Below are 13,357 nucleotides of genomic sequence, written 5' to 3' on the forward strand. Positions count from 1 at the left end.
CAACATAATCTCCCCGTTTATAACCAGTACTAGTAAACACACACAGAGTGAGAGTGAGGGAAATAGAGAGAGATAGAGGGAATCTCCAATAGAAGCAGTGCCTAAAAGGCTTTACATTGTCAATGCGATGTCTGAAGTGACCAGATGTCGGATTGAGAGGTGCAAGGCGATGCGGTCCAGAGTTTGATTTTGACCTCTGAATGCTTCTGGAGGCTCAGCAATTGCGTCACACCCACCATAAAAGCCCCCTACCACATTTTTAGATCAAGCATAAATGGTCTTTTAGAGTAGAGGGTCGCATCCTGCTGATCCAACAGAGATCATCGTGGTGCGGTCGGCATTTCTCATGCTGCGGGCGATCAGACAGACAACTTTGTGTTGAGAAAATGTTTTTGTCACGCAGGTTATTTGGCAACGGTCGTCTTTCTGGTTTGTATGGCGTTAGCCGACCTATTGTGTTAAAAGCACATATTTGTCACATTATTCACACACTCAGAATTCGCTGTTTCAAATTCAGTAGCCTACCTCTCCTTTCTGAGTTGGGCGAGATCAAGAGTAGACTGCCAAGAGTATATAGCACAGGAGGTTGGTGGCACCTTAATTGGGGAGGACCGGCTCATGGTAATGGCTGGAGTGGAATAAGTGGAATGGTATGGAATGAAATACATCAAACACATGGTTTCCAGGTTTCCAGGTTTTTGATGCCAATCCATTCGCTCAGTTCCAGCCATTATTATGAACCGTTCTCCTCTCAGCAGCCTCCACTGCTATATATGCATGGGTGCACAATCAAATAGCAGTTATCTTTCCAAGAAAATGTACTTAAATAGGAATAGACTCTAGTTTACTACAGTGTCTGTAAATATTGATAATGGAAAGAAGTGGAAGATGCTCAACCAACTTGAGTCGAGGTGCATTCCAAAAATGTGATAATAATTGAAAAGGAAAAGACGCAAGGCACTCATAGGCTACCATGGTGAGCGAACTTTGCACCTTTTAATTTTCAATAAATATTGATTAACCATTTATTTGTCTCTGCTTGCAAATCGTCCTCCTAAAAGATAGGCTTTATCCTCTATTCAAAACGTAGCTCAAGAGACTTCAACTGCTGCACCCTGTCAGAATCCAAATTATACGATTGTGTTACTCCAATGCTTGTAAACAAAGTAAATGTAAACAAACACTGTATAGCCTCAAACATGGTTAAAACTATACATTTTATATAATGGATGGTCAGTCATTGCATCAATAGCCCTGTCTATGAATTTGAGAGTGGTTACTTTTCTCCAGCCCCAACTCTCAGATTTTTACTCAAACTGGGGCTTGGAGGGCCCTTCTTTATTATTTCAACTGCTGATTGCTTCTTTAAGGCTTTATATTTAGCTCGGAAAGAAATGTGTTTTGTTATTAGGCATACTCTGTATAAGGCATACTCTGTATTAGGCATACTCTGTACTAGGCATACTCTGTATTAGGCATACTCTGTACTAGGCATACTTTGTACTAGGCATACTCTGTACTAGGCATACTCTGTACTAGGCATACTCTGTACTAGGCATACTCCGTATAAGGCATACTCTGTACTAGGCATACTCTGTATTAGGCATACTCTGTACTAGGCATACTCTGTACTAGGCATACTCTGTACTAGGCATACTCTGTATTAGGCATACTCTGTATTAGGCATACTCTGTACTAGGCATACTCTGTATTAGGCATACTCTGTACTAGGCATACTCTGTACTAGGCATACTTTGTACTAGGCATACTCTGTACTAGGCATACTCTGTACTAGGCATACTCTGTACTAGGCATACTCCGTATAAGGCATACTCTGTATAAGGCATACTCTGTACTAGGCATACTCTGTACTAGGCATACTCTGTACTAGGCATACTCTGTACTAGGCATACTCTGTACTAGGCATACTCGGTCCTTGGCTAAGTGTATACAGCTGCACTATTCAAACTAATGGTGTCTCTTCCTCCATCTTTCTCAGATAGCTTTGTGGAACTGTTTGTGTTCAGTCATTCTGTAGGACTATACACCACCAACGCCCAACGCAGTGCTCCTCACTTTTAAGCGGCTTCAATCCCATGCCAGCCTTCCGTCTGTGTTCCAAATGGCACCCTATTCCCTATATAGTGCACTACTTTCGACCAGAGAGCCTAAAGTAGTGTGTCATTTGTGTGTCATTCACAGCTCGCGCCGTTGAGCCTCTGAGGTGGTTTAAAAAAACTCCCTCTAGACGTAGGTGGATTCCACATTGCACTCGTTAATTGGAAACTGTGTATTGGTAAATGAGATGGAAAATAGACTGCGGGAAGATAGGGATGTTTCCACTAAACTGCTTCATCGTCTTAAATCCAGAAAAAACAACCAAAAAATCTCCCTCCTCCAAAAAAATCGAACTGGCGTCCATGACCATGATGATTCATCATTCATACCCCGGGCTCACATAGGTTCTAGATAGCTCCACAGCGTTCACACTGTCGGTGAAAAAACCCTCCTTTCACCACCCTTACATGAATTAACCCTTAAGGGGAGTGGTGGAGAGGATAAATAGTACACCTCTCTCTCTCCCCCCTCTCTCTCTCCCCTCTCTCTCTCCCCTCTCTCTCTCCCCTCTCTCTTTCCCCCTCTCTGCAGTATATTATTTTCAAGAATCACTACGTGTCACACATGGTATGAATGATTCGGGAGACAGGCGCAGGAATGTGTAATAGTTTTTTTTATTGCACCCAAATTAGTGCTGTGTAAAGGCACGGGGACGAAGACCAAACAAACACTATACAAAACACAGGGTAGAAACCCAAACAAAAGAGTGAGGAGTATCTAGAATAAATAACACACTCGCACAATGATTAACACACAGGTCGAGACCAGTAATCAAACCACAATGGCACGAAAGCCAAAACACACAGCACAGGTACTCACACGAACCAACAGACATTGTAACAATAATAGACAGGACTATGGTAAACCAAGGGCACACTTATACAATTCCTAATCACTGGGAATAGGGGCAAGGTGTGCGTAATGAAAGTTCCGGAGGGATCCGTGACACTATGCCTGTACTACTGTAAAGTTAAACACTCTTGCTAATTTTAACTTTTGTCTGGACTGTTGTCATATTTCATCCAGATTTCTATAGTGACGTCCTCCCAGCAATAGCAGCTTTTCACCTTCTCAGGCTAGATAACGATTCCAATGACAAAACATGTCAACAAACGCTAGCTCCCCCAATGTTTGAGTCCCAGGCAATCCTCAACGACTTTACCCCCCACATACTCCTCTGTCTGTTCGGGCGTTGATTGCGTCCAGACCTATTAACACTCAACAGTTGCTACTGGATGTCTGTGGCTGTGCGGGTGTACCCCAAATGGCACGGTATTCCCTATATAATACACTGCTTTTGACCCAAGCCCTATGGGCCCTGGTTCAAAGTAGTGCACTAAATAGGGAACAGGGTGCCATTTGGTACGCAGCCTGTGACTTCATATGCTCATCTGTCATACCCCATCCCTCCGGTGGCAGTACAGTATGTGGTGCAATTAGAGCTGTGAGCCACATTGGCCCTTCACAGCGAATCACGGACAAGACCAGGAAAAACCAGGGAGAGCAGGAAGCAGACAGTTAGCCATGCGTGCATGCCGTGTACCACAGGAGGCTGCTGAGGGGAGGACAGCGCATAGTAATGGCTGAAATGGAGTGCATTGGAATGGTATCAAACACATGGAAAACATGGAAACCATGGAAACACATGGAAACCATGATACCATGTCATTTATTCCTCTCCAGCCATTATCATGAGCCTGTCCTCCCCAATTAAGGCGCCACCAACCTCCTGTGCCGCGTACCATACTAAAAGCATGTCGGGGCATGTCTGAGCATGGCTGAGCATGTCTGGGCACGTCTGGTCCTGTCTGATCACGTCTGGGCCTGTCTGATCACGTCCGGGCCTGTCTGATCACGTCCGGGCCTGTCTGATCACGTCCGGGCCTGTCTGATCACGTCTGGGCCTGTCTGGGCCTGTCTGGTCCTGTCTGATCACGTCTGGGCCTGTCTGATCACGTCTGGGCCTGTCTGGGCCTGTCTGATCACGTCCGGGCCTGTCTGGGCCTGTCTGAGCATGTCTGATAACACAGCAGACCATGTCTCCTACCGGTCTCTGTATGATCCCTTCATAGAGATCCTATTAAATTATTCCTATTCTAAATCCTACTTCTATGGATCCCTATGGACTATATGGATACACACAAGCACGGAGATCATGCTATACACTGTGTTAACCATATGAAACGACCAGATGCACTGGTAGGCTACTATATGTTCACAACCAGTAACACAGATATAATGTGAAGATTGTGTGTGTGTGTGCGTGTGCGTGTGCGCGTGCGTGTGCGTGTGTGTGTGTGTGCGTGTGCGTGTGTGTGCGTGTGCGTACGTGCGTGCGCGTGTGTGATCTCATTGGTAGCAGAAGGAGACATGCAGAGAAGGGCAGTGTTGTCAGCAGCTATCTCTCCAGATGGCTCCCTGATCTATTCCTCTCACGGTGTTGATAATATGTGATCACTGGAGTGTATTACTTCCCCAATGCCAAGAGAAACCGATGCCCTGCAAGGCTGCCCCTACTACTGTGTGATACTATGTGCAACCTTTAGCAGATCACAAACATACTTCACCTCCAGAAAAATGTATGTTCCCCTGGAATTAACTTGGACAGGGTTCAAATTGATTCTGTCCTTTCGTATTTCGGGGGAGCATCATCTTCAGCAGCGATTTATATGAATTTAACATCACCACCCAGCCAATGGGGATATCTGTGTGTACTGGACAGTAGGTCTAGAATTTAATACCATTAATTATCTAGAATATAATACCATTAATAATATAAAATATACCATTAATAGTCATACAATATAATACCATTAATAGATATACAATATAATAACATTAATAGATATATAATATAATACCATTAATAAATATACAATATAATACCATTAATTTTCACGCCCTGACGGCTCTTAGAACCAGAGCCTCCACCGAGGGTAGATGCCCACCCGGACCCTCCCCTATAAGTTCAGGTTTGCGGTCGGGGGTCCCACCTTTGGGGAGGGGGGGCACTGTCACGCCCTGACCTTAGTTATCTATGTGTTATGTATTATTTCGGTCAGGTCAGGGTGTGACGAGGGTGGGCATGTGTGTTTTTGTCCTGTCTAGAGTTTTTGTATATCAATGGGGTTTTGTATGTCTAGGTAATGTAGGTCTATGGTGGCCTGAATTGGTTCCCAATCAGAGGCAGCTGTTTATCGTTGTCCTTGATTGTGGATCCTATTTAGGTTGCCATTTTTCATTTTGGTTTTGTGGGTTTATTGTCTGTGTAGTTGCATGTTAGCACTCACGTTCGTTTTGTTAGTTTTTTAGTGTTTTTTCTTTATTTAAGGAAGAATGTATTCATATCACGCTGGGCCTTGGTCTCCTCTATGCGACGAACGTGACATTAATAGACATATAATATAATACCATTAATTATCTAGAATATAATACCAATAATTATCTGGAATATAATACCCTTAATAATTAAAATATGATACCATTAATAGACATACAGTGCCTTGCAAAAGCATTCATCTATCTTGGCGCTTTTCCTATTTTGTTGCATTACAACCTGTAATTTAAATAGATTTTTACTTGGATTTCATGTAATTGTCACATTCTGACCTTAGTTCCTTTGATTTGTCTTTTATTTGAGTATGGTCAGGCTAGGGCGTGAGTTGGGTGGGTTGTCTATGTTCCGTTTTCTATGTTGTGTTTTGCGTTTGTCCTGGTATGGTTCTCAATCTGAGGCAGGTGTCATTAGTTGTCTCTGATTGAGAATCATACTTAGGTAGCATTTTCCCACATGTGTTTCGTGGGTGTTCCACACGGAACTGTTTCGGTTGGATATTTCACGTGTCGTGTCAGTTGTTTCAGTGTTCGCTTGTTTTAATAAAGAGCATGAACACGTACCACGCTGCACATTGGTCCTCCGATCCTTTAGTACTCCTCCTCGTCGGAGGAGGAAGACAGCCGTTACAGAAACACCCACCACCAAAGGACTAAGCAGCATGGTAAAGGGGAGCAGCAGCGATCTCATGACTCCTGGACATGGGAGGAGATTCTGGACGGGAAGGGACCCTGGTCACAGGCTGGAGAAAATCGCCACCCCAAGGCTGAGCTGGAGGCAGCGAAAGCCGAGAGGCGGTGGTATGAGGAGTCAGCACGGCAGCGCGGCTGGAAGCCCGAGAGGCAGCCCCAAAATGTTTTTGGCGGGAGCACACGGAGAGTGTGGCGAAGTCAGGTAGGAGACCTGCGCCAACACCCGTGCTTCCCGTGGATAGAGAGGGACCAGGCAGGCACTGTTTTATGCCGTGAGGCGCACGGTATCCCCGGTGCACAGGCATAGCCCGGTGTGGTACATAGCAGCGCCTTGTATCGGCCGGGCTAGGTTAGGCATCGAGCCAGGTGTCATGAAGCCGGCTCAGCGCATCTGGTCTCCGGTGCGTCTCCTCGGGCCGGGGTACATGGCACCAGCCCTACGCATGGTGTCCCCAGTTCGCCAGCACAGCCCATTGTGGGCTATTCCACCTTGCCGCACTGGCCTGGCTACGGGGAGCATTCAGCCAGGTAGGGTTGGGCAGGCTCGGTGCTCGAGACCTCCAGTGCGCCTTCACGGTCCGGTCTATCCAGTGCCACCTCCACGCACCAGCCCTCTGGTGGCAGCCCCCCGCACCAGGCTGTCTCTACATCCCTACAGGTGCTCCCGTCTGTCCAGCGCTGCCAGAGTCTTCCTCCTGCCCAATGCTGCCAGAGTCTTCCTCCTGCCCAGCGCTGCCAGAGTCTCCCGTCTGTCCTGAGCTGCCAGAGTCTCCCGTCTGTCCTGAGCTGCCAGAGTCTCCCGTCTGTCCTGAGCTGCCAGAGTCTCCCGTCTGTCCTGAGCTGCCAGAGTCTCCGGTCTGTCCTGAGCTGCCAGAGTCTCCGGTCTGTCCTGAGCTGCCAGAGTCTCCGGTCTGTCCTGAGCTGCCAGTCTCCCGTCTGTCCTGAGCTGCCAGAGTCTCCGGTCTGTCCTGAGCTGCCAGAGTCTCCCGTCTGTCCTGAGCTGCCAGAGTCTCCCGTCGGTCCTGAGCTGCCAGAGTCTCCCGTCTGTCCTGAGCTGCCAGAGTCTCCCGTCGGTCCTGAGCTGCCAGAGTCTCCCGTCTGTCCTAAGATGCCAGAGTCTCCCGTCTGTCCTGAGCTGCCAGAGTCTCCCGTCTGTCCTGAGCTGCCAGAGTCTCCCGTCTGTCCTGAGCTGCCAGAGTCTCCCGTCTGTCCTGAGCTGCCAGAGTCTCCCGTCTGTCCTGAGCTGCCAGAGTCTCCGGTCTGTCCTGAGCTGCCAGAGTCTCCCGTCTGTCCTGTGATGCCAGAGTCTCCCGTCTGTCCTGAGCTGCCAGAGTCTCCCGTCTGTCCTGAGCTGCCAGAGTCTCCCGTCTGTCCTGAGCTGCCAGAGTCTCCCGTCTGTCCTGAGCTGCCAGAGTCTCCCGTCTGTCCTGAGCTGCCAGTCTCCTGTCTGTCCTGACCTGCCAGTCTCCCGTCTGTCCTGAGCTGCCAGAGTCTCCCGTCTGTCCTGAGCTGCCAGAGTCTCCCGTCTGTCCTGAGCTGCCAGAGTCTCCCGTCTGTCCTGAGCTGCCAGAGTCTCCCGTCTGTCCGGAGCTGCCAGAGTCTCGCGTCTATCCTGAGCTGCCAGAGTCTCCCGTCTGTCCTGAGCTGCCAGAGTCTCCCGTCTGTCCTGAGCTGCCAGAGTCTCGCGTCTATCCTGAGCTGCCAGAGTCGCCCGTCTGTCCTGAGCTGCCAGAGTCGCCCGGCTGTCCTGAGCTGCCAGAGTCGCCCATCTGTCCTGAGCTGCCAGAGCCGTCAGTCAGCCAGGAGCTGCTAGAATCGCCCTTCACTCCAGAGCTGCCGGAGTCTCCCGCCTGTCCGGTGTTGCCGGAATCTCCCGACCGTCCGGTGCTGCCGGAATCTCCCGTCCATTCGGGACCCGTGGCTTGGGTCCCCAGTCCGAGGTCGGCGGCGAGGGTCGCTGCGTTAAAGAGGCCACGGAGGCGGGTAAAGAGGCGGAGAAGGACTATGGTGGAGTGGGGTCCACGTCCGCGCCAGAGCCGCTACCGCCACCGCGGACAGACACCCACCCAGACCCTTCCCTACAGGTTTAGGTTTTGCGGCCAGAGTCCGCACCTTTGACCTTAGCTCTTTTATTATTGCTTTGTTTTAGTATGGTCAGGCGTGAGTTGGGTGGGTTGTCTTTGTTCCTTTTTCTATGTTTTGGGATTTCTGTGTTTGGCCTGGTATTGTTCTCAATCAGAGGCAGCTGTTTATCGTTGTCAATGATTGAGAACCATATTTAAGTTGCCTGGTTTCACTTTTTAGTGGTGGGTGATTATTTTCCGTGTTAGTGTTTGTCACCACACGGGACCGTGTAGTTTGTTTCACTTTGTTATTTTGTATTTGTGTAGTGTTCAGTTTGTCTTATTAAAATGGACAAAAACCACGCTGCAAATTGGTCCAACCTCTCTTACTCCTCATCAGAGGAAGACAACGAACATTGCAGTAATGGACATACACAAAATAGTCCAAATTAGTGAAGTGAAAAAAATTACTTGTTTTAAAAAATGTAAAAAAGGAAAAGTGGTGCGTGCATACTGTATGTATTCACCCCCTTTGCTATGAAGCCCTTAAATAAGATTTGGTGCAACCAATTACCTTCAGAAGTCACATAATTAGTTAGATTGCACGCTAGGGGCACCACCAAGCACGTGACGCCATGAAGACCAAGGAGCTCTACAAACAGGTTAGGGACAAAGTTGTGGAGAAGTACATATCAGGGTTGGATGATAAAACATATCAGAAACTTTGAACATCCCACGGAGTACCATTAAATCCATTATAAAAAAATGGAACGAATATGGCACCATAACAAACCTGCCAAGAGAGGGCTGCCCACCAAAACTCACAGACCAGGCAAGAAGGTCATTAATCAGAAAGGCAACAAAGAGACCAAAGATAACCCTGAAGGAGCTGTAAAGCTCCACAGCAGAGATTGGAGTATCTGTCCATAGGACCACTTTAAGCCATACACTCCACAGAGATGGGCTTTACAGAAGAGTGGCCAGAAAAAAAGCCATTGCTTAAAGTGTTTGCAAAAACGGCATGTGGGAGACTCCCCAAACATATGGAAGAATGTACTCTGGTCAGATGAGGCTAAAATTGAGCTTTTTGCCATCAAGATAAACACTATGCCTGGCGCAAACCCAACACATCTCATCACCCTGAGAACACCATCCCCAGTGAAGCATGGTGGTGGCAGCATCATGCTGTGGGGATGTTTTTCATCAGCAGGGACTGGGAAACTGGTCAGAATTGAAGGAATGTTGGATGGTGCTAAATACAGGAAAATGCTTGAGGGAAACCTGTTTCAGTCTTCCAGAGATTTGAGACTGGGACAGAGGTTCACCTTCCAATGATCCTAAGCATACTGCTAAAGCAACACTTGAGTGGTTTATGGGGAAACATTTAAATGTCTTGGAATGGCCTAGTCGAAGCCCAGACCTCAATCCAATTGAGACACCAGCGGAACCCATCCAACATGAAGGAGCTGGAGCGTTTTGCCTTGAAGAATGGGCAAAAATCGCAGTTGCTAGATGTGCCAAGCTTATAGAGACATTCCCCCAAGAGACTTGCAGCTGTAATTGCTGGAAAAGGTGGCTCTACAACGTATTGACTTTGGGGGGGTGAATAGTTATGCACGTTCATGTTTTCTTTTTTTCATATTTCTCGCTGGTTTCACAATAAAAAATATAGTGCATCTTCAAAGGCATGTTGTGTTAATGAAATGATACAAACCCCCCCCCCAAAATCTATTTTAATTCTAAGTTGTAAGGCAACAAATTAGGAAAAATGCCAAGGGGAGTGAATACTTTGGCAAGCCACTGTAGAATATAATACCATTAATAAACATTGAAAATAATACCATTAATAAACCTAGAATATAATACCATTAATAAACCTAGAATATAATACCAATTTCCCATTCATAAACCTAGAATAAAATACTATTAATGAACCTAGAATATAATACCATTAATAAACCTAGAATATAATACCATTAATGAACCTAGAATATAATACCATTAATGAACCTAGAATATAATACCATTAATGAACCTAGAATATAATACCATTAATAAACCTAGAATAAAATACCATTAATGAACCTAGAATAAAATACCATTAATGAACCTAGAATATAATACCATTAATAAACCTAGAATATAATACCATTAATAAACCTAGAATAAAATACCAATTTCCCATTAATAAACCTAGAATAAAATACCATTAATGAACCTAGAATATAATACCATTAATAAACCTAGAATATAATACCATTAATGAACCTAGAATATAATACCATTAGTAAACCTAGAATAAAATACCATTAATGAACCTAGAATATAATACCATTAATAAACCTAGAATATAATACCATTAATAAACCTAGAATAAAATACCAATTTCCCATTAATAAACCTAGAATATAATACCATTAATGAACCTAGAATATAATACCATTAATGAACCTAGAATATAATACCATTAATAAACCTAGAACAAAATACCATTAATGAACCTAGAATATAATACCATTAATAAACCTAGAATATAATACCATTAATAAACCTAGAATATAATACCAATTTCCCATTCATAAACCTAGAATAAAATACCATTAATGAACTTAGAATAAAATACCATTAATGAACCTAGAATATAACACCATTAATAAACCTAGAATATAATACCATTAATAAACCTAGAATAAAATACCATTAATGAACCTAGAATATAATACCATTAATAAACCTAGAATAAAATACCATTAATGAACCTAGAATATAATACCATTAATAAACCTAGAATAAAATACCATTAATGAACCTAGAATATAATACCATTAATGAACCTAGAATATAATACCAATTTCCCATTAATATACTGGCATTGGTCACTGTTTTGATTGAGTATAACTCAAATGTAAACTATCGATGCGAGCCTTTGCTTGGAGTATTTTCCATTGAACTCCATTGAAAGACAATGTGAATGGGAGGCTTTTGCTGACAATGGAGCCGAAAGAAAACAAGGGTTCATCCAGGACATGGAGGCCTGGAGTCTGTGTAGATCATCTGGAGGTCAGCCATTCTGAAGCCATTATACCACGAAGGCCACAGGGCTGGCAAAAGTGCTTCTACCATTAGGCATTCTTCTGAATCAGGGTTATTCTGACCCAGGGTTATTCTGACCCATGGTTATGCTGACCTAGGGTTACTGAGATCCAGGATTACAGTCTCCAAGAACTGTAATATTGAATCATGATTGTGTTTTTCTTCAAGCCCATGAGAAAGTGTTTAAGCAATGCAGCAGTGCAGTAGTGGTGTTGTGTTCTCTGTGTTTAAATAGCAGAGCAAGTCTTCCTCCCAAAGTAAAGCACAGTACACAGCATGGCATTGGACATGCATCTAGCTGAGACTGATATTCTAGGGGCGGCATGCTGGGCGTGATTGTGGTGGCCTGCTGGCTCTCTCCATGCAGGACATGGTGTCTGTGTGTCTGTAGCAAGAGCACACTGCTCGACTCCCGATCAGGCACCTGCTACATACGGTATATAGCAGTACAGTAGGGTTTCTGGAAAGGGTTGCACTATATTTTATCTGTATCTTTATCAATATGCTTTTAGATGAGACATCTGCCATACAGTATTATTTCTAAAAGGTTGTATTATTATATGTACTGTAATATAAACTGGGTGGTTCGCGCTCTGAATGCTGATTGGCTGACAGCCGTGGTATATTTAAGCAATAAAGCCTGGGGGGGTTTGGTATGTAGTCAACAAAGCACGGCGAAGGGCTGTTCCCTTGCACAACGCAACGCGGAGTGCCTGGATACAGTCCTTAGACGTGGTATATTGGCCACATACTACAAACCCTCCGAGGTGCCTTTATTGCTATTATAAACTAATAATTAGTAAACTAAGTAATTAGTGGAGCAAAAATAAATGTTTTAATCATTCCCATGGTATACGGTCTGATATACCACGGCTGTCAGCGAATCAGCATTCAGAGCTCGAACCACCCATTTTATAACAGACTTTATACAATGGCGGGTCTAATCCTGAATGCTGATTGGTTAAAAGCGCATTCCAGCCAATGTCTATTCCATAAGTTACCATCAGCTAAATGAAATCTATGACGTTACAATGCTTATTTACTGTTCAGTATGACTGAGCTATCCACTGTCTCATCAGCCTAACCAGTCACTTGATGAACTTGATCTCCACTATAAAAAAGCATCTCGACATTATCTCACATTTCTTTTAGACTAACATTTATGTTTTCACCGTAGTGTCTGTCTCTCCGTCATTTGCAACATTGTTTCAATATTCAAATTCGATCTTCAACTGTCCCATATTAGTGAACTTGTAGTGGTCGGGACAAGAGAGAGAGGCAGGCAGTGTTTCTCAGCTAGCCAAAATCATGAATCAGCTGGCATCACTTTTATGGATGTATAAAAAGAAATGTCAATTGAAACAAGGTAAAACAAGCTAGTTTGCTGTCTTTCCAGCTTCAGTTTGAAGCTATTATGTTAGTTCTGTTGTTTGCTATCTCCTCTGAACAACATTGTCAAAACAAGAAAGCACATTTTCAATGGTAGGCAAAATTGTGCCTCATTAGCTTGTTGTGATGGATTTATCCAAATAAATCTCACTATAAAAAAGCTTAAACAAAACAGCGACTGTTGTTATTCTGTCTGCTCTGTTTGGCGTGACTGTAAGTTAGCCGTAGTTGGCTAGTTAGCAAGCAAGGGATGAAAATGTTGCCAGCCTGTTTGGCAATGGAACATTTAAAACGAACGACTGGGTCACGTCCATAGATACAGAACAAAAAGACTGAACGACTGGGTCGCGTCTCTGACCATCGAACCAATAGAACGAATGACCAGCCGGCTTGGGTAGCAACCCTACATTTGTTTTTCGTGACTAAATGTTGTGATAGGATGAAATAGTCTGAATAAATTCATCACAATAAAGTTTTTGTGAAAATATGCTAATCAGTATTTGAATATGTTGGTAAACCGTTGTATAAAAGTGATAATGCCCTCAAAGCCGCTGTTTAGAGGATATAGTGTCACGGTTAATAACACCCATGCCAGTATATCCTCCAAACAGCGGCTTTGAGGGCATTATCACTTAAGTAATATATGCCACTTAGCAGCCGCGTTCATG

The 13,357-nt window shown here is 44.6% G+C and overlaps 1 protein-coding gene across 3 annotated transcripts in view; it reads left to right on the forward strand.

The window, feature by feature from the left end:
• LOC135551748 (CUB and sushi domain-containing protein 3-like) overlaps window positions 1-13,357 on the forward strand; it is an 826,047-nt gene that overhangs the window by 104,027 nt on the left and 708,663 nt on the right. The gene's annotated exons all lie outside the window — the stretch shown is intronic.

The sequence above is a fragment of the Oncorhynchus masou genome, chromosome 13, assembly GCF_036934945.1.
Source record: "Oncorhynchus masou masou isolate Uvic2021 chromosome 13, UVic_Omas_1.1, whole genome shotgun sequence".
NCBI classification, from domain to species: domain Eukaryota; kingdom Metazoa; phylum Chordata; class Actinopteri; order Salmoniformes; family Salmonidae; genus Oncorhynchus; species Oncorhynchus masou.